This window comes from Pongo pygmaeus, chromosome 21, assembly GCF_028885625.2.
Source record: "Pongo pygmaeus isolate AG05252 chromosome 21, NHGRI_mPonPyg2-v2.0_pri, whole genome shotgun sequence".
Taxonomy (NCBI): Eukaryota; Metazoa; Chordata; class Mammalia; order Primates; family Hominidae; genus Pongo; species Pongo pygmaeus.
The window spans coordinates 38,493,582-38,517,941 of NC_072394.2; the positions used below are offsets into that span (position 1 = coordinate 38,493,582).

Here is a 24,360-nt window from a genome sequence, read left to right on the forward strand (position 1 = left end):
GGCTGGGTGCGGTGGCTCATGCCTATAATCCAAGTACTTTGGGAGGCCAAGGTGGGTGGATCACCTGAGGTTGGGAGTTTGAGACCAGCCTGGCTAACATGGTGAAACCCCATCTCTACTAAAAATACAAAAATTAGCCAGGCGTGGTGGTGCATGCCTGTAATCCCAGCTACTTGGAAGGCTGAGGCATAAGAATTACTTGAATCCATGAGGCAGAGGTTGCAGTGAGCCGAGATCACGCCACTGCACTCCAGCCTGTGTGACAGAGCGAGACTCTGTCTCAAAATAAATAAATAATAAAAAGAGAAAAAAAGAGGTATGAATTTTGAAGTCATGTAGATCCATTTATTTGTTTCCTGTGGGTGCCAAAACAAATTACTACAAGCCTGGTAGCTTAAAACAACAGAAATTTATTCTCTCATAGTTCTGGAGGCCATAAATTCAACATGAGTTTCACTGAGCTGAAGTCAATGTGTTGGCAAGGCTGTATTCCCTCCAGATGCTCTGGGGAAGAATCCGTCTGTCTCTTCCAACTTCTGGTGGCTGCCAACAATCCTTGGCTTGTGGCCACATCAGTCTCTGCCTCCATGGTCACATTGCTTCCTCTTCTTCTGTGTGTGTTGGTCTAATCTTCCTTTCTCTTTCTCTTATAAGGATATGTGTGATGGTATTTAGGGCCCACTTGGCTAATCCTCAATGATATCCTCATCTCAACATTCTTAATCACATCTGCAAAAATTATTTTCTCAAATAAAGTAATGTTTACAGTAGTTTCCAGAGATTAGGACTTGATATATTTGGGTGGCCATTATTCAGCCTACTACACCCTGGCTGTGTGAAATGTAGGACTTTTGTAGTATGAGTAAGCCGGCTCTATACTTGAAAATAAAAACTATGACATAACCTGTTTTTAAAAAATGTTCATCTGGGTTCCACCTGAAATCACCGTGTTATGACCACTAGTGAGGTAGGAGGCAGGACTCAAGTCTGGAGGTGGGGTTCAGACACTGGACCAAATTGAGGACTAGCTAAAGCAGGGATGAGGTAGAATAAGCTTTCCATAAGACATGCCCACCCTGTGCCATGCCAGTTTACCATTGCCATGGCAACACTCAGAGGTTACTGCTCTTTCCATGGTAGTGACCCAAGACCAAGAAGTTACCACCTTTTTCCTAGAAATTTCTGCATAATCTGCCCCTGAATTTGCATTTAAATAAAAGTGTGGGTATAAATATGACTGCAGAACTGCGTTTGAGCTGCTACTCTAGGCACACTGCCTATGGGGTAGCCCTGCTCCACAAGGAGCAGTACGTCTGCTGCTGCCGAACACTGCCACTTCAATAAAAGTTACTATCTGACATCAGTGGCTTACCCTTGAATTCTTTCAAGTCAGGAACCCTCCTGGGCTAAGCCCCAATTGGGATCACCTGCCCTGCATTGGTGGGACCCAGGCCACACTTTGCCAAACAGTGTAAGAGATTGGTCTTAGAGGTCAGAGAGTTCTACATTCTAACTCTGGCAAGCTTGTGACTTTGGTTAAGTCAACATATTCCTTGAAGACTATCTCTTCATCTGTACAAGAGGACACTAGCCCTGACTCAGAGGAATGCTGTCAGAACTCCTGCAGACTGTGAAACAGATGCACAACAAATGATCAGTCACATTCTCCTCCCCCTCCATTTTATAGTTTGTTACACTTCACAAAATATTTTCTACATACAATAATGTTTGATCCCCATAAAATGTGTGAGATAAAGCCAAACGTTTCCTTCTCAGATGGAGAAACTGAGACTTGATGTCAACTGACTTAGCCAACTTTGCCTAACTAGAAGACTAGAAGCAGTGGGTGTCTGAGAGCATAGTTAGAAGAAGCAAAGAGGCAGATGCCCCCGGGAGATGAGGCAGGTTTGCTGATCTGGCATTTGATTTTTTTTTTTTTTTGAGAGGGAGCTTCACTCTGTTGTCCAGGCTGGAGTGCAGTGGCGCAATTGCGACTCACTGCAACCTCTGCCTCCCAGGCTCAAGGTGATTCTCCTGCCTTGGCCTCCTGAGTAGCTGGGATTACAGGCACCCACCACTACACCCGGCTAGTTTTTGTATTTTCAGTAGAGACAGGCTTTCACCATGTTGGCCAGGCTGCTGTTGAACTCCTGACTTCAAATGATCCACCCACCTCGGCCTCCTAAAGTGCTGGGATTACAGGCATGAGCCACTGCGCCCGGCCTGATTTTTTTTTTTTTTTCCATGATTTTCATTACCTTTCTGTCCCCTGTAGGCATTTGAGTTTATGATCCGTGAGATGTTCCTAGCTCTGGTTCACACTGCTAGAACTTGATCATAGACTTTTGGACTTGAAGCTGTAATACTCTTGGGGTTCCCCAGTGACAGCCCACCCAGTTTTCCAGTGGCTTCTTGGCCCTGGCTTCTCTGATCTCACAGGCTTCCCCTTCTTCTAAATGCTGCAAGGCAAACCCATAGTTTGTCCTCTTGTTTGACCAGGTTCTTGGTTCTGATAGCCCCTTATTCTGAGCCTTCCAGGCAGAGACTCCTACAGGACCCTGCCGCCTCAGGACCCAGCATAGGGCTCGGTCTGCTGAAGGGGACTCGTGCTGAGCCTTCGGAAGGTCACAAGGAGAGAAGAGAGGGTGGGTTGAGGGTCCACATGCCAACATGTCAGGAGTTGGACTGCCTGGGTTCCAATCCGGCTCCCGCACCTCACTGCCCCTGACCCTGGGCAAATCACCAAACCCTTTGTGATTGGTTTCCTCATCTGTAAAAAGGGAATCATTATAGAACCCCAAAGCAAAATTATGAGGCTCGGGTGAAATACTGTATATAAACCTTTTATTACAGGGCTGGGCACAAGGTGAGTGCTCGCCTTGACATTGTTGCGCCAGATTGCCCTAATAACATCACTGCATGGCTGTTCTCTCTTCTGGATACGGCCGCCCTTTCTGCCTAGAGACGTTTGATTCTTCCTGGGGGGCGGTGCAGGGTCAGGTGAGCAGCTGGGGCTCCGGAGGGTCTGGGTCTCTGTCACTTCTTGCTGCGTCGCCTTCTGTGAGTCCTTCCCAGCCCCCTAATCATGCCCGCCTGAGCAAGAGGATGAGAAAATGCCGACCCCGCAGCGGGGACTCTGCTGCTGTGCGGGGCGCTGTTCGCCGAACCCACTGGCCGCTTCTAGAGAGTCGGCCCCAGGGCCAGAACCTCCACTTGGCAGGCACTGGGGCGCCCAGGGGCAGGGCCAGCGTAGGAAGGGCCGCGACTCCTTCGACCTGCGGGAAGTCTGGGGGCCGGCCGCGGTTGCCATGGCAACGCCCGGAGGCTGCCGGGAGGCGAGGCAGGTCCAGCCGGGACGAGGCCCTGCCTCCAGCCAACGCTCCGCCCAGAACGAAGCCCCGCCCCGGAATGAGCCCGGGACGAAGCCCCGCCTCCAGCAACCCTCTGCCCCGAGAGAGGCCCTATAGCTGCGACCCGACTGGTTCCCTCCGTGCCCGACGGGCCGCGCTGACCCAGCGACTGTGCCTGACTGACCATAGGCGCCGCCACCGCCTGATAATACGAGTGTGTCAACTTCCGTCTGACTGAACGCAGGTTTCATGGGTGCCTGACAGACCAAGACTGCTGGATCTGTCAGCCTGACCGCAGCTGGCTGACTGACTGAATGGCTGACTGGCTGACTGGCTGACTAGCTGACTGGCTGACTGGTTGACTGGCTGGCTGGCTGGCTGGCTGCTCTTGCCCGGCCGCCGACCTCTGGGCCTGACGGGCTGCGTCTGACCGGGCGGCCTAACTACCTCTGCCTGATCAGCCTCCATCTGTGCTTGGCGAGCTGTGTGACCGGCCGCGACGGTCTGTGTCTAACTGAGCACAAGGTTCCTAGAGGCCGATCAGCAGCTTGACCCCATCTCTGCTGAGCCGGCCGACATCGACGGATTGACTCTGGCAACGCCTGGCCCGAGTGGCGCGACCGGCTTCCAGAGACTTCCTGACCCCTGCCGAGGTTGCACTGCTCAGCGCTGCCCTGTGAGGCGCTGACTGTGGCCGCAGCTGAGTCCGGCTGCCCCTCACAGACAGGGCGTGCAGAATGACGGTCGCCTGGCTGTCCCTCCCTAGGCGCCCCTAGCTGTCTCGGCTTGCCCGGCAGCGTCTGTGTCTGAGGGACGTGTTGGTGGCCGCCGCTGGCCGCATCTGTCCCCCTGCAGGTGGGCATCAGGTTGCCCCCGTGAAGTGCAGCTGGGGCCAGGCCTGGCTGAAGGACGGCCACCTTCTCTCCAGCTGTCCAGCGAGGGCTTCTGAGGTGGTGCCCTCCGGGGCTCTGGGGCCTGGACCTCTCCAGCCACACACAGTCAGAGCCTTAGGGGATCCCAAGCAAGGGCACCCACAGGGAAGAGAGCCTAAGACAGAGGCCAAGGGACAGGCAGGCAGCAGGGGTGGGACTTGGGGCCAGGTGACGAACAGCTGGAAGAAGCTCAGGGGCTGGGAGGAGGCCGCAGGACCTTGAGGTGCCGGAGTTTAGGGATCCGAATCTGTAAGGGAGGCAGCACCTTGAGGAGTTGGGTTGGTGTGTGGGGTCCTCAGGACACGATCCCTGACTTTGAAAACCTTGTTTTGCGGGTTTTGGGGCAATCTCTGTCAGTGCCTTGCTGCTCTGCAGAAGGGTCATCCCGCAGACCTCAGATCTCTTCCTGAATTAATTAATTAATTAATTTTTATTTATTTTTTCTTATTTTGAGATGGAGTCTTGCTCTGTCATCCAGCCTGGAGCCCGATCTTGGCTCACTGCAACCTCCGCCTTCCAGGTTCAAGCGATTCTGGCCTCAGTTTCCCAGGTAGCTGGGATTACAGGTGTGCGCCACCATGCCTGGCTAATTTCTGCATTTTAGCCGGGGGTTTGTAGAGACAGGGTTTTGCCATATTGCCCACGCTGGTCTCAAACTCCTGGCCTCAAGTGATCTGCCCACCTTGGCCTCCCAAAGTGCTGGGGTTACAGGTATGAGCCACTGCACCCAGCCTCTTCCTGAATTTAAATCTCTCCTAGCCTATGTGTGTGTGTGTATGTACCAGCCACACCAACCACATGCAATGGCTTCCCCCCTGGAAGGAGTTATTCTGTACCAGAATAAGGGGGAAGGAAATACTGGTCAGAGGGATTTATTTTTTTAAAGTAAGCATGGGTATGCTATGAGTTATTGCTATTAATAATAATACAATGAGAGCATCAGACTAGTTTATCTCGAACTAGCTCTAGCATGCTAAGATGTTGCCTCTCCATTAATAACAGGGCCCTGGCTGCCTCGTTGATTTCATTATAAGCTACGGGAGGAATGGGAGGAAATGAACAGCTTCACTCCCAAGGGCTTTCATAGCATGGATTTGGATCTCAGCCAGTGTGGGCAGTGGGGCTTCCCAGGGGCAGGGGACTCCTGGGGTGCTGGGAAAAAGAGGCAGCAACAAGTTGCATGGAGCATTTGTACCTCATTTATTTATTCATTTATTCAACAAATATTGAGTACCATGTGCCAGGCACTGTGCCAGACTTTCACTCTGTCCTCATGGAGGATAGCCTTATGGGATCCAGGAAACCTCTCCAGTGCCTCTCATCTCTGGTCCTGTCAAAGCCACATGCTGGGTACCAACTGCTTTCTTTCTGAGCTATCTGCACAGCTAAAATGGGAGAGCTAGTAGAGTACAGTGGTTCTGAAAGTGTGGTCCTTGGACGAGCAGTATCTGGACCACCTGGGAACTTATTAAAATACAAATTCTCAGGTCAGGAGATCGAGACCATCCTGGCTAACACGGTGAAACCCTGTCTCTACTAAAAATACAAAAAAATTAGCCAGGCGTGGTGGCGGGTTAGTCCCAGATAGTTGTCTGTAGTCCCAGATAGTTGGGAGGTTGAGGCAGGAGAATGGCGTGAACCTGGGAGGCGGAGCTTGCAGTGAGCCTAGATTGCGCCACTGCACTCCAGCCTGGGTGACAGAGCGAGACTCCATCTCAAAAAAAAAAAAAAAAAAAAAAAAATTGTCGGGCCCCACCTTAGATGGACTGAATCAGAAACTATTTTAGTGTAGGGCACAGTGATCTATGTTTTAACAAGTCTCCAGGTCATGCTGATGTGTGCTAAAGTCTGAGAACCACTGGTGGAATAATAATTGTGTTGGCTCTAGTATCACACTGTCCATATCAGAATCTCAATGCTACTACATAAGAGCTGTGTGACTTTGACCAAGTTATTGAATCTTTCTGTGCCTTCATTTTCTCATTTGCATAATTGGTATAATTATGATTACCCTAAACCATTGTTGTACATATTACATCACATGAAAAGGTTAGCGCATAACTTCAATTCTAGGAACATATCCTGTGGACATATTTCTTTTCTTTTTTTTTTGAGACAGTTTCGCTTTTTTCACCCAGGCTGGAGTGCAATGGCACAGGCTCGGCTCGCTGCAACCTCTGCCTCGTGGGCTCAAGCAATTCTCCTGCTTCAGCTTCCCAAGTAGCTGGGATTACAGGCACCCTCCACCACGCCCAGCTAATTTTGTATTTTTAGTAGAGATGGGGGTTTCACCATGTTGGCCAGGCTGGTCTTGAACTCCTGACCTCAGGTGATCCACCTGCCTCAGCCTCCCAAAGTGCTGGGATTACCGGCATGAGCCACTGTGCCTGGCCCTGTGGACATATTTCTGCATATGCTGAAAGACAAGTGTAAGGGATATTCATTAATGTGTCATTTATAATAGAAAAGAAACACGCTATTTATTTATTTATTTATTTATTTTTGAGATGGAGTCTCGTTCTGTTGCCCAGGATGAAGTGCAGTGGCACGATCTTGGCTCACTGTAACCTCTGCCTCCCAGGTTCAAGCAATTCTGCCTCAGCCTCCCTAGTAGCTGGGATTACAGGTGTGCACCACGGCACACAGTGAAATTTTGTATTTTTAGTAGAGATGGGGTTTTGCCATGTTGGCCAGGCTGATTTCAAACTCCTGACCTCAGATGATCCACCTGCCTTGGCCTCTCAAAGTGTTGGGATTACAGGCATGAGCCACTGTGCCCAGCCGATGCACTCATTTCTGTAAAAAAAAAAAAAAAAAGAAAAATCTTTATAAAATCTTTTTTTTTTTTTTTTTGAGACGGAGTTTCACTCTTGTTGCCCAGGCTGGAGTGCAATGGGGCGATCTCGGCTCACCGCAACTTCTGCCCCCTGGGTTCAAGTGATTCTCCTGCCTCAGCCTCCCAAGTAGCTGGGATTACAGTCATGCACCACCACGCCCGGCTCATTTTGTATTTTTTTAGTGGAGACAGGGTTTCTCCATGTCAGTCAGGCTAGTCCCGAACTCCCGACCTCAGGTGATCCGCCTGCCTCGGCTTCCCAAAGTGCTGGGATTACAGGCGTGAGCCACCGTGCCCAGCCAATAAAATCTTTATACAGATATAGGCTCATGTACATCTGAAAGAATACTCAAGGAACTGGTAACAGTGGAAGAAGAAATGGGTGGCTGGAAGTAGGAGAAGAAGGGAAACATTTTTACCATACATACACCCTTTTATGACTTTTAGATTTTGCAGTATGTGCATGCATTTTCTATTCACAAAAATGAAATTTTTTTAAAAAGGGGGCAGTACTTAGCACAATGCCTAGCAGTGGTGGCGGTGGTGGTGATAGCCTTTCTGCAGCTCTGGGCAGATGATTCACTGCAGAAATGCAGCCCAGAGATATCTAGAGGCTGGCCATAGCCTCCAGACTGTCCTCCTAGCCTCTTGGTCTCCCTTCTTCATTCTATACGATCCATGTTTCCCCACTGGAGAATCTTTGCATTTCAGAGATGTAAAGAGGCTTCAGATTTTCTAGTGCAACTGTTTTAATGATGAAGAAACTAAGCCCCCAAAAGATGCCATAACCAGTCCAAGGTTATCAAGAGGGTTCAATCTAGGGCCTCTTTTACACCATCCTAAGTTTTCTAAAATTATGCTGTCATTCCATCACTGCTCTGCCCGTGACTCCTCAACCTGGCTATTAAGACTAGCTGTGGTCTACGCCAAGCACAGTGGCTTATGCCTGTAATCCCAACACTCTGAGGCCGAGGTGAGGTCAGATCACTTGAGGTCAGGAGTTTGAGACCAGCCTGACTAACATAGTAAAACCCTGTCTCTACTAAAAATACAAAAATTAGCTGCGTGTGGTAGTGCACATCTATAATCCCAGCTACTCGGGAGGCTGGGGCACGAAAATTGCTTGAACCTGGGAGGCAGAGGTTGCAGTGAGCTCAGATGGTGCCACTGCACTCCAGCCTGGGAGACAGAGCGAGACTCTGTCTCGCTCTGTCTCAAAAAAAACAAAACAAAAAACTAGCTGTGGTTTAACTCCCAACCAAATTTCCAGCCTTATTTGCCACCCTTTTCTTCTATGTGAATCCTCTACCTTAGCCAGATAGTTCTCTTTATTGACTCCAAATGCTCCTGCTTTCCAAATGCCATACTCTCTGCCTGAAATGCCTTTCTCTTTCCTGTCCATTTATTGTGGAGATTCTACCTAAACATGGAAGCTAAGCTTAAATCATACTTCCTCCAGGAAGTCTTCCCTGATTACTTCAGCTCACAGAGCTGTCTCCCCCTGAACTAATTTAAAAAGTTCTTGTGGCTGGGGGCAGTGGCTTACACCTGTAATCCCAGCACTTTGGGATGTCAAGGCAGGCGGATCACTTGAGGTCAGAAGTTTGACACCAGCCTGGCCAACATGGCAAAACGCCGTCTCTACTTAAAAAAATACAAAAATTAACTGAGTATGGTGGTGCATGCCTGTAGTCCCAGCTACTCGGGAGGCTGAGGCAGGAGAATTGCTTGAACCTGGGAGGCAGAGGTTGCGGTGAGCTGAGATAGGGCCACTGCACTCCAGCCTGGGTGACAGAGTGAGACTCCATCTCAAAAAAAAAAAAAAGTTATTGTAAAAAACTCCTGCTCCTTAAGAGGGACATAGGATGTTTGTCTGCTCCTTGGGTAATGGGAAATTAACTTGGATAGAGCCCATTCCTCATTCTCTATTTCTGCAGCTATAAAATTGGGCCAATGACCTTAGCCCTCCTTATTGTCTCAGGAAAGCCCTGGGTGAGGATGCCACTGAGCCCGCCTGGAGCCAGGAGCTGGTCTGCAGAAACTGCTGGGCCTGTTTCTACTCTGATGTTTACTTGGCCTGGAGGCCCAGTGTGATGAAACCCGGCCCTGTTGCCGAGCACCTTGGGAGGCCTCCCTCCAGGGTCCCTCTGTGCTCAGACAGTGGCCCTTTGTGGAGTGGAGGAGCAGACTGAAAGCGGAGCCGCTGGAAACCGTTTCCTCCCCCCTGCCTCGAGCAACCTCCTCCCGCAGCCACGGACCATCCTGTGCCTGGGTGGCCTCTGCTTTAAGTCTGCAGCTGGCGGGGTAAGATAGGGTCTCTAGGCAGCCTGCTAGGCTGGAAGGGTGAGGAGGGGTCCTGGCAGGATGGCCAGCTGAAACACAGCATCCCCTAACTCAATACAGATCACTTATAATAGGGCTTTCCAAAGAGGAGACTGGCCCCTTACAGGCAAGATTGACATTTCACCATCCCCTGCCACCACCCAATAAGCCCCTAAGATTTAGGCTAGAAGTGATGTGGTTTGTCCCTTCTGTCCCTACTTCACTGGCCCCTATACTCACTAGGGGGGGACTGGGAATCCTTAGATGTAATCCCAAACCTGGTGGAGTAGGAGTTCAGTAAGTGGGGAAGAACTACGAACAAGAGGAAAGAAGGTTTAAGAGTGTGGTATAGTCTGGGCATGGTGGCTCATGCTTGTAATCCCAGCAGTTTGGGAGGCTGAGGCAAGCGGATCACTTGAGGTCATAGGTTTGAGACCAGCCTGGCCAACATGGTGAAATCCCATCTCTACTAAAAATACAAAAATTAGCCGGGTATGGTGGCGGGCGCCTGTAATTCCAGCTCCTCAGGAGGCTGAGGCAGGAGAATCGCTTGAACCTGGAAGGCAGAGGTTGCAGTGAGCCAAGATGGCGCCATTTCACTCCAGCCTGGGCGACAAGAGTGAGACTCCATCTCAAAAAAAGTGTGGTATAGGTGAAAGGACACTTACTGGTCTGCGGGGCAGGAAGCCTGGGATTCCATTTCTGCTGAGCTACTGACTTGCTGGGTGACATTAGCTAGTTGTTTCCCTTTTCTATGCCTCAGTTTCCCAGCTGCGAAACCGTGGAGGTGGAGTAAATAAATGTTAAGGGTTTTTGCAGTTCTAATTTTTCCCAATTCTTTGATCAGAAGGAGGAAAGGAAAGCTGGGGGTGGGTTGGAGGTAAATAACTGGCAGGATGCCTTCCGTGGATTCACCTGTAGTCTCCAGGCAGCTTCTTCTCTGACACCAAGATTTCTTCCCCTTCCGTTTCTCCCCCTCTTCTTTCCACCCCACTCTGAGGGCTTCTTGTGATGAGATCTAAAAGCTGTCTTACTTAAAACTGTCTTATCCTGTCTTTTGCCCACAAAGGGAGGAGACTGTGCATAATCATGGAGGGCACTGGCAAGTCTGGTGGAGAGGGAGGAGGTCAGGAAATAAACGAGAGAGGAAAATTAAGAGGTAAGGATGTGATGGAGGGAAGTATGGAAAGAAAGCTCAGGGAGAGTGAAAAGGAAGGAAAAGGGGAGGGAGAGGAGGTAAAAGTGAAGGAAAGAGGTTGAGTGCAGTGGTTATTCCTGTAATCCCAGTACTTTGGGAGGCCGAGGCAGGTGGATGACTCGAGGCCAGGAGTTCAAGACCAGCCAGGGCAACATGACAAAACCCCATCTCTACAAAAATACAAAAATTAGCGGGACATGGTGGTGCATGCCTGTAGTCCCAGCTACTCGGGAGGCTGAGATGGGAGGATCACTTGAGCCCAGGAGGTTGAGGCTGCAGTGAGCCCTTATGGCGCCATTGCACTCTAGCCTGGGTGACAAAGTGAGATCCTGTGTCAAAAAAAAAAAAAAAAAGGAAGGAAGAAAGAAAGAGAGTGGAATGAAATGGAGAATAAGGAAGGTACAAATGGGAGAGAAAAACAGGAAAAGAAACCGTGGGAGAAGACCAGAGCCTGGGCAAACAAACATGCAAGTGGAGACATAGTGTTTTCTAGGGCAACAAACACTTTAGTTTGGCTAGAGCTAAGAGTGTGGTAGGTAGACAAAATTAGAATCAGATTGTAGAAGGTCTTGGATGCCAGGTTAATGATTTTGAACTTTATATTTCTTATTTTCCTTTGTTCAAATCCCCTGTGATAAATTGTTTTATTTTGTTTAGAGTCGGTACCAGGCAGATTTCTGGGTGAGGCCCAGAGGAGCATTTTGATTCATCCATCCATTCAACAAGGGACTATGTTTTATCCAACTTGTATCCTTAGAGTATAACACAACATCTGCACATAAGACAGAAAGTAAGTGCTTGTTAAAATTGAGCATTTTGGCCGGGTGTGATGGCTCACATGTGTAATCCCAGCACTTTGGGAGGCCGAGGTAGGCGGATCACCTGAGGTCAGGAGTTCAAGACCAGCCTGGCCAACATGGCGAAACCATGTCTCTACTAAAACTACAAAAATTAGCTGGGCATGGTGGCATGCTCCAGTAATCCTAGCTACTAGAGAGGCTGAGGCAGGAGACGTGCTAGAATCCAGGAGGTGGAGATGCAGTGAGCCAACATTGTACCACTGTACTCCAGCCTGGACAAGAGAGTGAGACTACGTCTCAAAAAAAAAAAAAAAAAAAAATTGAGCATTTGGAGAAAGCAGTAGTTGAGACAGTCTCACAGAGAATATAAGAATAATCATATTAAAAGGTAAAAAGTGCTAGGTGCCCAGAGAGAAGCCCAGAAAAGGGAGATCAGAGGAGAGTGAGACAGCCTTCCCTGCTACCTTTAGCAGAAAAGTCCCAAAGAAGATTATAATGGGACAATCTTGGCTACTTGAATTAATCCTTGTGGCCTGAAAGATACATTCTGTTGGAGGATATAGGGTTCTGTCTATCTTCTGAGTGAAGGGCAAAGAGTTCTCCGAAGAAAAGGGAGGGATTATTACTGGAAGAAGGGAAATTAGAACTGGCATATCTGCCAGGTCTGCTGTAGTGGAACAAGGTGAGGCACGTATAGGGAACAGTGAGAAGGATTAGGAGCTCTTCAAGAGTGGTAACAGTTAAAAATAGAGCTACAGGCCAGGTGCAGTGGCTCACGCCTATAATCCCAGCACTTTGGGAGGCTGAGGTGGGAGGATTGCTTGAGCCCAGGAGTTTGAGACCAGCCTGGGCAGCATAGTGAAAACCCATCTCTACACAAAATAAAAAATTAGCCAGGCGTGGCTGGGCGTGGTGACTCACTCCTGTAATCCCAGCACTTTGGGAGGCCAAGGTGGGTGGATTACCTGAGGTCGGGAGTTTGAAACCAGCCTGATTAACATGGTGAAACCCTGTCTCTACTAAAAACAAAAAATTAGCCAGGCGTGCTGGCATATGCCTGTAATCCCAGCTACTTGGGAGGCTGAGGCAGGAGAATTGCTTGAACCCGGGAGGCGGAGTTTGCAGTGAGCTGAAACTGCGCCATTGCACTCCAGCCTGGGCAACAAGGCTAAACTCTGTCTCAAAAAAATAAATAAATAAATAAAGAGAGAGAGAGAGAGAGGTGCACCATGGAGGGCCTCAAATACCAAGCTGTGGAGTTTGAACTTGTCTCTTGAACTGAGAGTGCACTTGTTGAAGTTGTGCTTTGGGAGTACTAATCAGGCCACCAAGGTATGAAATGGACTGGAGGTGAGAAGACCAGGACTGATGGGAAATTGTTCTGGCATGTCCTCTGCTAAAGCCTAAGCATGAGATCCTTCACCCACATCAATGTGTTTTCCATTGTAATTTGGTTTGGTTTTTTTGTTGTTGTTCTTCTTCCCATTCTAGGTCAGTGGACTCGAAACGATGAAAGGTCACACCTCTGTCAAGGGGTGCTGTCCTTTCCTGGCCAAGTCTCTTTTATTCTCTTAGGGCTGCAACCTCTTCACCTGGGAAATGAATGGTCCTGTGATTTACAAGGGCAGGTAAGCACCTGCAAAGGGCTTTGAAGATTGATGGGCAGAGTTTCCAGCTCAATTTCTGGGGAGTGGCAGTATCAGCAGCACCCCATCCCTGGCTCTGACATAACGATGGGAGAAGCAGCTCCAAGGCATCCTGCTTTTTTTTTTTTTTTTTTGAGACAGAGTCTCGTTCTGTTGCCCAGGCTGGAGTGCAGTGGCACGATCTTAGCTCACTGCGACCTCCGTCTCCCGGGTTCAAGCGATTCTCCTGCCTCAGCCTCCTGAGTAGCTGGGATTACAGGTGCGTGCCACCATACCCGGCTAATTTTTGTATTTTTAGTAGAGATGGGGTTTCACTATGTTGGTCAGGCTGATCTCGAACTCCTGACCTCATGATCCTCCCACCTCAGCCTCCCAAAGTGCTGGGATTACAGGCGTGAGCCCCTGCGCCCAGCCAGCATCCTGCTTTTGAGCAGGAGGTGGCCCAGGCCGTAGCCCAGAGTCAACTCTCTCCTCATCCCAAATATCTCCACGAAGGAAGACTCTGTAGCATAGCCTAAGATGGAGCATAAGACTTTGAAGTCAGACATCCCAGGCCTTGGTCCTCAGTTGTGCTTCTTCCTAGCTCTGGTATTTTGAATAAGTTATGTAAGTTACCTGAGCCTATTTCCTTGTATATAAAATGGGGGTTGCAATACTAATTTCCTGGACTCGTGAGAGTAGAGTAAGCTAAAGCTAAAAAAGCACTTGGCACAGTGCCACACAAGCCACAGGCACTCGGCAAGTGTGAATTCCTATTCATTTTTTAAGAAACAGAGTCATGTACTGTTAGATGTAGAGAGGTGTTAGATATTCCTGGTCCAATCCTCTCATTCTACAGTGGTAAAAGAACTCCCAGGAAGGTTTCCTCTTAACCAATCTAATTCTCTTCTGTCACAACATCTGCTGATTCTGTCCTCAACTGGAAGCAGAGAACTGAGCTCCTCCTTCTATGCTTAGCTACATAAATCCTATGTGAGTTCTATACCTGTTCAAAAAAGGGTATTTTGGTTCCTCCATTTTTTTCCCCAAGAACATTTGCCTATCATTTGCTCTTTGCTCTGCTAAAGGTGAAGACAATTAGTGTACCATACTCAAAGTGATCACGAATATGTGGGAAGATCATGAGCAACACAGTACAGGTGAATCCTAAGTAAATCCAGCAATCTTGGAATATCTGAAGGAATGTGCTCCCAATTATTCTTAGATAAGCTAAGAAATAAATACAACTATTAGTTATCGTGTTTGTGTTTTTGTTTTTACTCTGCTTAAATTTTTAACATTTTTATTTATTTCTATAATTATAGAAATGAGGGGGTCTCACTATGCTGCCCAGGCAGGTCTCTAACTCCTGGGATCAAATGATCCTCTTGCCTTGACCTCCCAAAGTGCTGGGATTACAGGTGTGAGCCACTGTGCCCAGCTTCTGCTTAATTTTTATTTCCCAGTTGGCAGGGGCTCCCTAATTCTTTAGCTTTACTTTTTTATTGGATAAAATATACATAGCATAAAATTTATCATTTTAACTATTTTTTTGACAGATAAACAGTTTCTTTATTCCTCCTCCTCCTCCTCTTCTTCATCTTCCTCTTCCACCTTTTCCTGGGCAACTTTAGCAGGACCCTTTGCACCATCAAACTTTCCTTTTGCCTTATAGTCAGAAACATCCTTCTCATACTTCAGCTTTGCCACCTTAGTGATGTAAGGCAGCTTTTCACTGTCATTTAAGCTATTCCACATTTCACCCAGCTTTTTTTTTTTCTTTTGCCACGTCTCCAATAGAGATGCCAGGGTTTGTGGATTTGATCTCGGGGCAGAATTCTGAACAGAACAGGAAGAATCCAGACAGTAGCCTTTTGGGGCATTAGGATCCTTCTTCTTCTTGCCTTCTTTAGCTGGTCCATAATCCTTCATTTCCCGATCATAGTGCACTTTATCCGCCTTTGCCATTTCATCGAATTTAGACTTCTCTTTCCCAGACATGGTCTTCTACCTCTCGGGGCACTTCTTGGAATATTCTGCAAAATTGACAAGGACCTCTGGGTTTTTCTTCTTATGTTCTTCTCTGCACATCTGCACAAAGAAGGCATAAGCAGACATCTTTCCCTTTGGTTTCTTGGTGTCACCTTTAGCCACCCTGACTGAATTTCTTCTTCCTTCCCGGCTGCCTAGCAGGAGGGAAGGCGGAGGTGAGTGAAGGGCGCGGGGAGGAGAGGGAAGGCCCTGGGAGGCGAGGGAAGGCCCTGGGAGGCGAGGCAGCGGGAGGCGGCGGCGCGGCCCGAACGTTCTGCAGGCGCTGCGGTGGCAGCCCCATTTTAACTTTTTTTTTATTTTTTATTTTTGAGAGGGAGTCTCGCTCTGTTGCCCAGGCTGGAGTGCAGTAGCGCGATCTCGGCTCACTGCAAGCTCCGCCTCCCAGGTTCACGCCATTCTCCTGCCTCAGCCTCCCGAGTAGCTGGGATTACAGGCGCGTGCCACCACGCCCAGCTAATTTTTATATTTTTAGTACAGAAGGGGTTTCACCATGTTGGCCAGGCTGGTCTCGAACTCCCGATCTCAGATAATCTGCCAGCCTTGGCCTCCCAAAGTGCTGGGATTACAGGCTTGAGCCACCACACCTGGCCCGTTTTAACTATTTTTAAGTATACAATTCAGTGATATTAAGTTCATTCACAAAGTAGTGTAATCATCACCACTTCCTATTTCCAGAACTTTTTCATCATCCCAAACAGACACTCTGTACCCATTAAACAACATTCCCCATTTTCCCCTTCCCTTAGCCTCTGGTAACCTCTATTTATTTCAATTTCTGTCTCTACGAATTTACCTATTCTAGATACTTCATATGAGTGGAATCATACAACATTTGTGTTTATTTTTGTTTGTTTGTTTGAGACAGAGTACAGTGTTGGGATCATAGCTCACTGCAGCCTCAACCTCCCAGGCACAAGTGATCCTCCCACCTCAGCCTCCTGGGTAGCTAGGACTACAGGCGCACACCACCACACCTGGCTAATATTTTAAAATTTTTTGTAGAGACGGTGAAACAGGAACCCTCGAAGTGTGTGCAAGGGGGGTGTGGCTCGCTTCTTCAGTGCCCTGCTGCTCAAACCTCTAGGGGAGCATACAGATGGGCAGGCTGTGGGGTTCCGACCCCACAGCAGTGTCTAGGAGTAAATGCTTACAGCTGAAGCCCCAATGGGCGTGTGTTATAGGGTGCTCTTTTAGGTTGCCGTCTATAGGCGGCTTGTGTTAACCAGCTCAATTAAACCCCCTTCCTTACCACAAGGACAGAGGGATTTCTGTATCCTGGGATTTCTTGCCTTGGTGTACCTGGAAGAACTGGATCACATGTGGGCTTGGAGAATGAGTGCAAGGTTTTATTGAGTAGAATTAGCTCTCAGCAGATGGGGGAGTTGGAGAGCCAGAAGGGAAATGGTTTTCCCCTGGAAATGTTCTCATCATGTTCACCAACATGGTGAAACCCTGTCTCTACTAAAAATATTTTAAAAATTAGCTGGGCGTGGTGGTGTGCGCCTGTAATCCCAGCTACTCAGGAGGCTGAGGCAGGAGAATCACTTGAACCGGGGAGGCAGAGGTTGTAATGAGCAGAAATCGAGCCACTGCACTCCAGCCTGAGTGACAAAGCAACACTCTGTTTCAAAAAAAAATATTAGTAAGGATGTGGAGAAAGTGAATCTTCATATATTGCTGGGGGACTGTCAAATACTATTGCTGCTTTGAAGTTCTTCAAAAAGTAAAACAGAGTTACCACATGACCCAGCAATTCCACTGCTAGGCATATATCCAAGAGAAATGAAAATGTATGTTCATAGGCCAGGCACAGTGGCTCATGCCTGTAATCCCAGCACTTTGGGAAGCCAAGGTGGGCAGATCACTTGAGGTCAGAGGTTTGAGACCAGCCTGGCCAACAAGGTGAAACCCCATCTGTACTAAAAATACAAAAATTAGCTGGGTGTGTTTTCAGGCACCTGTAAGCCCAGCTACTCGGGAGGCTGAGGCAGGAGAATCATTTGAACCAGGGAGGTGGAGGTTGCAGTGAGCAGAGATCACGCCACTGCACTTCAGCCTGGGCAAGAGTGAGACACTGTCTCAAAACAAACAAACAAAAAAACCAAAAAACCAAACAAAACAAAAATGGAGGCTGGGCGTGGTAGCTCATGCCTGTAATCCTAGCACTTTGAGAGGCCGAAGTAGTCGGATCACCTGAGGTCAGGAGTTTGAGACCAGCCTGACCAACATGGAGAAACCCCATCTCTACTAAAAATACAAAATTAGCTGGGCATGGTGGCACATGCATGTAATCCCAGCTACTCGGGAGGCTGAGGCAGGAGAATTGCTTAAACCTGGGAGGTGGAGGTTGCAGTGAGCTGAGATGGCACCATTGCACTCCAGCCTGGGCAACAAGAGCAAAACTCCATCTCAAAAAAAAAAAAAAAAGGGAGGTGGGGGGCGCTGGCTGTGGTGGCTCACGCCTGTATTCCCAGCACTTTGAGAGACCGAGGTGGGTGGATCACCTGAGGTCAAGAGTTTGAGACCAGCCTGGCCACCATGGTGAAACCCCATCTCTACTAAAAATACAAAAAAAATTAGCTAGGAGTGGTGGCGCATGCCTCCCAGCTACTTGGGAGGCTGAGGCAGAAGAATCACTTGAACTTGGGAGGCAGAGTTTGCAGTGAGCCGAGATTGCACCACTGCACTCCAGCCTGGGCGACAGAATGAGACTTCATCTCAAAAAAAAAAAAAAAAGAAAAAAGAAAAAAAAGAAAGAAAACGTACGTTCACACAAAACTTGTACCCAATGTTTATCGTGTTATTATTTCTTATAGCCGGCAGGTACAAACAACCCAAATGTCCATCCACTGATGAATAGCTAAACAAAATGCGGTATATCCATACAGTGGACTATTATTCAACCATAAAAAGGAATAACACTGATTCATGCTACAACATGGATGAACCTTGAAAACCTTATGCTAAATGAAGGAAACCAATCACAAAATAACATATATTGTATGATCCATTTATATGAATAAATCAAGACAGAAAGTAGATTAGCGGTTGCCAAGGGATAGTAGGAAGTGGGGAATGGGGAATAACGGTTAATAGTGTGACTGCCCAGTGGGCTCACCTTGCTTGCTACCAAGACAAAGCCGATTTATCAAGACAGAGAAATTGCAATAGAGAAAGACTAATTCATGCAGAGCCGGTTGTGCGGGAGACCAGAGTTTTATAATTACTCAAATCAGTCTCCCCAAGCATTTAGGGAGCAGAATTTTTAAGGACGACTTGGTGGGTTGGGGGGAAGCCAGTGAGCCAGGAGTGCTGATTGGTCAGGGATGAAATCACACGGAGTCGAAGCTGTCTTGAGCTGAGTCACTTCCTGGATGGGGGTCACGAGATCAGATGAGCCAGTTTATCAATCTGGGTGGTGCCGGCTGATCCATCAAGTGCAGGTCTGCAAAATATCTCAAGCATTGATCTCAGAAGCAGTTTAGGGAGGGTCAGAATCTTGTAGCCTCCAGCTGCATGACTCCTAAACCTTAATTTCTAATCTTATGGCTAATATTAGTCCTAGGAAGGCAATCTAGTCTCCAGGCAAGAAAGAGGTCTGCTTTTGGAAAGAGCTGTTATTGTCTTTGTTTTAAACTATAAACTACGTCCAGGCACGGTGGCTCACGCCTATAATCCCAGCACTTTGGGAGGCTGAGGCAGGTGGATCACTTGAGGTCAGGAGTTTGAGACCAGCCTGGCCAACATGGTGAAACCCTGTCTCTACCAAAAATGCAAAAATTAACCGGGTGTGGTGGTGGGCACCTGTAATCCCAGCTATTCAGGAGGCTGAGGCAGAAGAATCGCTTGAACCCAGGAGGTGGAGGTTGCAGTGAGCCGAGGTCATGCCATTGAACCCCAGCCTGGGCGACAGAGTGAGACTCCGTATCAAAACAAAAACAAAAAAACCCCTATAAACTATAAACTAAGTTTCTCCCAAAGTTAGTTCAGTCTATGCCTAGGAATGAACAAGGACAGCTTGGAGGTTAGAAGCAAGTGGTGTTGATTAAGTTAGATCTCTTTCACTGTCTCAGTCATAATTTTGCAAAGGCGGTTTCAATAGGCATGGGATTTCTTTTTGGGGGTGATGAAATGTTCTGGAATTAGAGAGTGGTGATGGTTTCACAACTTTGTGGATATACTAAAAACCAACTAAATTGCACACTTTAAAATGATTAATTTTATATGTTAATTATATCTCAAGAAAAAGTACAGTATATGATAGTAGGCACCCATGTACATACTACCTAATTCCAGAAAAAAACTGTTACAAATACAATTGCAATTTCCTATGTACTGTTCTTCCATCCCATTCCCCTCCCTCTCTACCCAGAAGTGGCCACTACCCTGAAGTTGGTGTTTATCATGGCAATTGTCTTCATTTATTTGGGCTGCTATCACGAAATACTTTAGACTGAGTATCTTATAAGCAACATAAACTTATTTTTCACAGTTCTGGAGGTTGGGAAGGCCAAGATCAGTGGGGTGGTGGTTTCTGGTGAGGGCCTACTTTCTCACAGACTTCACCTTTTACGATGTCCTCACATGGTGGAAGGGGCCAGCTAGCTCTCTTAGTTCTCTTTTATAAGGACAGTAATCCCATTCATGAGGGTACCCAATCATCTCCTAAAGGCCTCACCTTCTAAGACTGTCACATTTGGGATTACGTTTCAATGTATGACTCTTGGGGACACACAAACATTCAGAGCATAGCAGTAATACATGTCTTTATAACTTCTAACAAACATATGAGTATCCCTAAACAATATATAGCATTGCTTTGTGTGTTTTTAAGCTTAATATAAATCACATAAGTTGCATCCTCTGCAATATTCTTTTTTCCTACTAACATTATGTTTTTGAGAATTAGCCATATTCTTTTTTTTTTGAGACAGAGTCTGGCTCTGTCGCCCAGGCTAGAGTGCAGGTTGTGATCTCAGCTCACTGCAAACTCTGCCTCCCGGGATCAAGTGATTCTCCTGCCTCAGCCTCCAGAGCAGCTGCGATTACAGGTGCCCACCACCACACCCAGCTAATTTTTGTATTTTTTTGTAGAGACAGAGTTTCACCATGTTGTTCAGGCTGGTCTCCAGCTCCCGACCTCAAGTGGTCTGCCTGCCTTGGCCTCCCAAAGTGCTGGGATTACAGGTGTGAGCCACCGCGCCCGGTGAATTATCCATATTCCTACAACTCACTGCTGTGTAGTATTTCATTATATGATTACACTATAATTTATTTTGTATATTTAGCTATTGGTGGACATTTAGATTGTTTCTAATTTTTTAATATTTCAAACAATGCTTCAGAGAACATCCAACAGGTTTCCTTTTGTGCATGTTCATTTCCCTGGGTTTTATATTCAGGAGTAGGATTGCCGAGTCAAAGGCCTGCATATCTTCTACTTCGTTAGCTATTGCCACAAGTCCATTACTAGTCAGGTGGAGCGTTTTCATATGTTTATTGGCCATTTGTATTTCTTCAGTGGCTTTATGTTCACATCCTTTGTCCATTTACCTAATATAAATTTGTTAGGAATTCTTTACATATTTTTGAATTCTCATCCTTTGCCAGCCAAAACATTGCGAAGATTTTCTCCCATTTAGTAGTTTGTCTTTTTCCCTTTATGACATCTTTTGGTGCACAGACTTTCTACATTTAATCTGGTTGACCATATCAAGTTTTTTCATTTTTGATTTGTGTGATGATTAATTTTATGTGTCAATTTGACTGGGTCATGGCACGCCCAGATATTTGGTTAAACATTATTCTGGGTGTGTCTGTGAGGGTGTTTGTAGATGAGATTAACTTTTGAATCCGTAGATTGAGTAAAGCAGATTGCCCTTCCCAAGTGAGTGGGCCTCATTCAATCCATTGAAGGCCTGAATAGAACAAAAAGGTGGAGTAAGAGAATTCTTTCTCCCTGTCTCACTGTGCTCATGCTGGTACTTTGGTCGTCTCCTGCCTTTGGACTTTTTTTTTGAGACAAGTTCTTGCTGTCACCCACGTTGGAGTGCAACCTCCGCCTCCTGGGTTAAAGCAATTCTCTTGCCTCAGCCTCCCGAGTTGCTGGGATTACAGACTCCCGCCACCACACGCAGCTAATTTTTTTGTATTTTTAGTAGAGATGGGATTTCACTATGTTGGCCAGGCTGGTCTCGAACTCCTGACCTCAAGTGATCTGCCTGCCTTGGCCTCTCAAAGTGCTAGGATTATAGACATGAACCACTGCACCCGGCCTGCCTTTGGACTTTTATCTGGACCATTGGCTCCCTTGGTTCTCAGGCCTTTGGACTCAGACTAGAACTAAACCATTGGCTCTCCTGTGTCTCCAGCTTGCTGACTACAAATCTTAGGGCTTAGCTTCTATAACCATATGACCTAATTTTTTATAATACTCTCTCTCTATTCTGTTGGTTCTGTCAGAGGCATTTGAACCAGAGCAACTCCATCTTGAGTAGGTGCTAGGTAAAATAAGGCTAAGACCTGCTGGGCGGCATTCCTAGCTGATTAGGCATTCTAAGTTACAGGATGAGATAGGAGGGCACAAGACACAGGTCGTAAAGACCTTGCTGATAAAACAGGTTGCAGTAAAGAAGCCGGCTAAAACCCACCAAAACCAAGATAGCGACAAGAGTGACCTCTGGTCGTCCTCACTGCTACACTCGCACCAGCACCATGACAGTTTACAAATGTCATGGCAATGTCAGGAAGTTATCCTATATGGTCTAAAAGGGGAGGCATGAATAAACCACCCCTTGTTTAACATATAATCAAGAAATAACCATAAAAATGGGCAACAAGCAGCCCTGGGGGTTGCTCTGTCTAAGGAGTGGCTATTATTTATTCCTCTACTTTCTTAATAAACTTGCTTTTGCTGGGCGTGGTGGTTTATGCCTGTAATCCCAACCCTTTGGGAGGCCAAGGTGGGTGACCTGAGGTCAGGAGTTCAAGACCAGCCTGGCCAACATGGTGAAATCCTGTCTCTACTAAAAATTCAAAAATTAGCCAGGCATGGTGGTGGGTGCCTATAATCCCAGCTACTTGGGAGGCTGAGGCAGGAGAATTGCTTGAGCCTGGGAGGCCGAGGTTGCAGTGAGCTGAGATCTCACCACTGCACTCCAGCCTGGGTGACAGAGTCTCCATTCTCCCCATTCCCCCCGCCAAAAACAAACAAACAAAAACACAACTTGCTTTCACTTTATCCTATGGACTTGCCCTGAATCCTTTCTTGTGCAACATCCAAGAACCCTCTCTTGGGGTCTGGATCCAGACCCCTTTCCAGTAACACTTCTGTTTTTCTGGAGAACTCAGAGTAATACAATTTGTGACATTTTGCGTCTTGTTAAGGAACTATTTCCCTACCCTGAGGTCCTGAAGATGATTTTCTTTAGTTTCTAAAGATTGTAAAGTTTTGCTTTTCAAATTCAGATCTTTAAACTAACTGGGGGTTATTTTCATGTATGCTACAAGGTAGGAAGCCATTTTATTTTTTTTCCAAATGATTAACCAGTTGTTCAGTGTTATTTTAAAACAATCCATCTGTATTAGTTTCCCAGGGCTGTCATAACAAATTACCACAAGCTGGGTGGCTTAAAACAACAGAAATTTATTTTCTCACAGTTCAGAAGGCCAGAAGTCTGAAATTAAGGTGTCAGCAGCACTGGTTCCTTCTGAAGATTCTGAGGGAGAAAACCTCCCATGCCTCTCTCTTAGCCTCTGGTGGTTGCCAGCAATCCTTGGCATTCCTTGGCTTGTGGACACATCACTAATCTTTCTCTCCATCTTCACATCGTTTTATTTTCTGTTTCCCTGTGTCTTTTCCTCTTCTTATAAGGACACCAGTCATTGGATTTAGGGCCCACCCTAAATCTAGGATGAGTTATTCTTAAAATCTTGAACTAATTACATCTGGAAAGACCCCATTTCCAAATAAGTTAATATTCTGAGGTTCTGAGGGGACATGAATTTTGGGGGGTACACTATTCAGCCCACTATATAGCATCATCTTTTGCTACTCTTTTGCAAATTCTATTTCTGTTGCTTATCAAGTATCCATTTATGTGTGGGCAGAATGGTCATTTTATAATCTAAATCTCTGATGAAGTGGTTAGACATTTTGCATGAGATAATCTTATTTAATCCTCACAACAGTGCCGTGAGGTAGGTGCTACTAAAATCACCTACTGTTGAGGGGTGTACCAGTCAGCATTTGCTAAGTATGATGTGATAACAAACAACCCCAAACTCTCAGTGACTTACAAAAAGCCAATCGCTTTCTTCATCACATTACACATCACAGCTGTAGATTGACTACAGCTTTGCTCTGTGTCTTTTTATTCCAGGGTCCAGGCTGAAGGCGCAGGCCCTATCCAAGACACAACATTTCCAGTGGCAGAGATAAAAAAGTAGGATTTCAGACTGAAACATGCAATGGCACTCCAAGTTTCTGTTTCGAACTGGCATGTATCTCTCTAGCTCACATTTCATTGGCCAAAGGAAGTCATGTGGTTAAGCTTGACAATGGGCTGGGGAAGTGCACTCCTTCCTCTGGAAGGTACACAAGTCACATGGCAACTGGCTAGGATGGATAATTCTCTTACTGGCCAAGGGAAGGGCAAATAATGGAGAAAAATAATACATCAACCACAGGGTTTGAGTAACTTTCCCAAGATCAAACCACTGGGAAGGGACAGAGGCAGGATTCAAACTCAGACAGTCTGTCTCCAAAGCCATAGTGAACTCCATGGCTCCCTACTGCCTGTTAGATGGAATCCAAATATATTTAAGCTTTAGGGCATTCCTGCAGCCTGGAGGGCCTTTCTACCTAATTTGTGTGCTGAATTCACTCTTTAAGACTCCACTCCAATCTCAACTCCTTGGACTCACTCTTATTTGTCATGTGTTCCCTCTGCTCTAAGGCCCTTGCACAGTGTTCCCAAATGTTTGCAGTATTTTGGGATGAAAGGAGTGAGGGGCACAAGCTGCAACTGGACTGTGCTCCTGAGGATGAGAACACTTTGCCTACTTTTCCGCCCCTCTAAACTAAGCTTAGCATCTTGTGCTTGGGTGACTCTGACAGGTCAGCCCTGCATGACTCACTCTGTAAGCCTTCAGCGCCATCACCACAAGGTCCTGGGTTAGGGTGTGTGAGTTGGTGGGTGGGGAGGGGAGGTGGAAATTAACTTTCACCTTTCAGGAACCTTTCC

The 24,360-nt window shown here is 47.0% G+C and overlaps 1 long non-coding RNA gene and 1 pseudogene across 1 annotated transcript; one reads left to right on the forward strand and one right to left on the reverse strand.

Moving 5' to 3' along the window:
- Positions 1 to 9,256: 9,256 nt before the first annotated feature.
- Positions 9,257 to 14,126, forward strand: LOC134738904 (uncharacterized). Its single transcript, XR_010125161.1, has 5 exons — positions 9,257 to 9,422; positions 10,510 to 10,599; positions 11,296 to 11,428; positions 13,014 to 13,066; positions 13,923 to 14,126. It is a non-coding gene; the product is annotated as an uncharacterized LOC134738904 (long non-coding RNA).
- Positions 14,127 to 14,635: 509 nt separating this feature from the next.
- LOC134738899 (high mobility group protein B3-like) lies at positions 14,636 to 19,878 on the reverse strand (annotated as a pseudogene).
- Between the last annotated feature and the right edge of the window lie 4,482 nt (positions 19,879 to 24,360).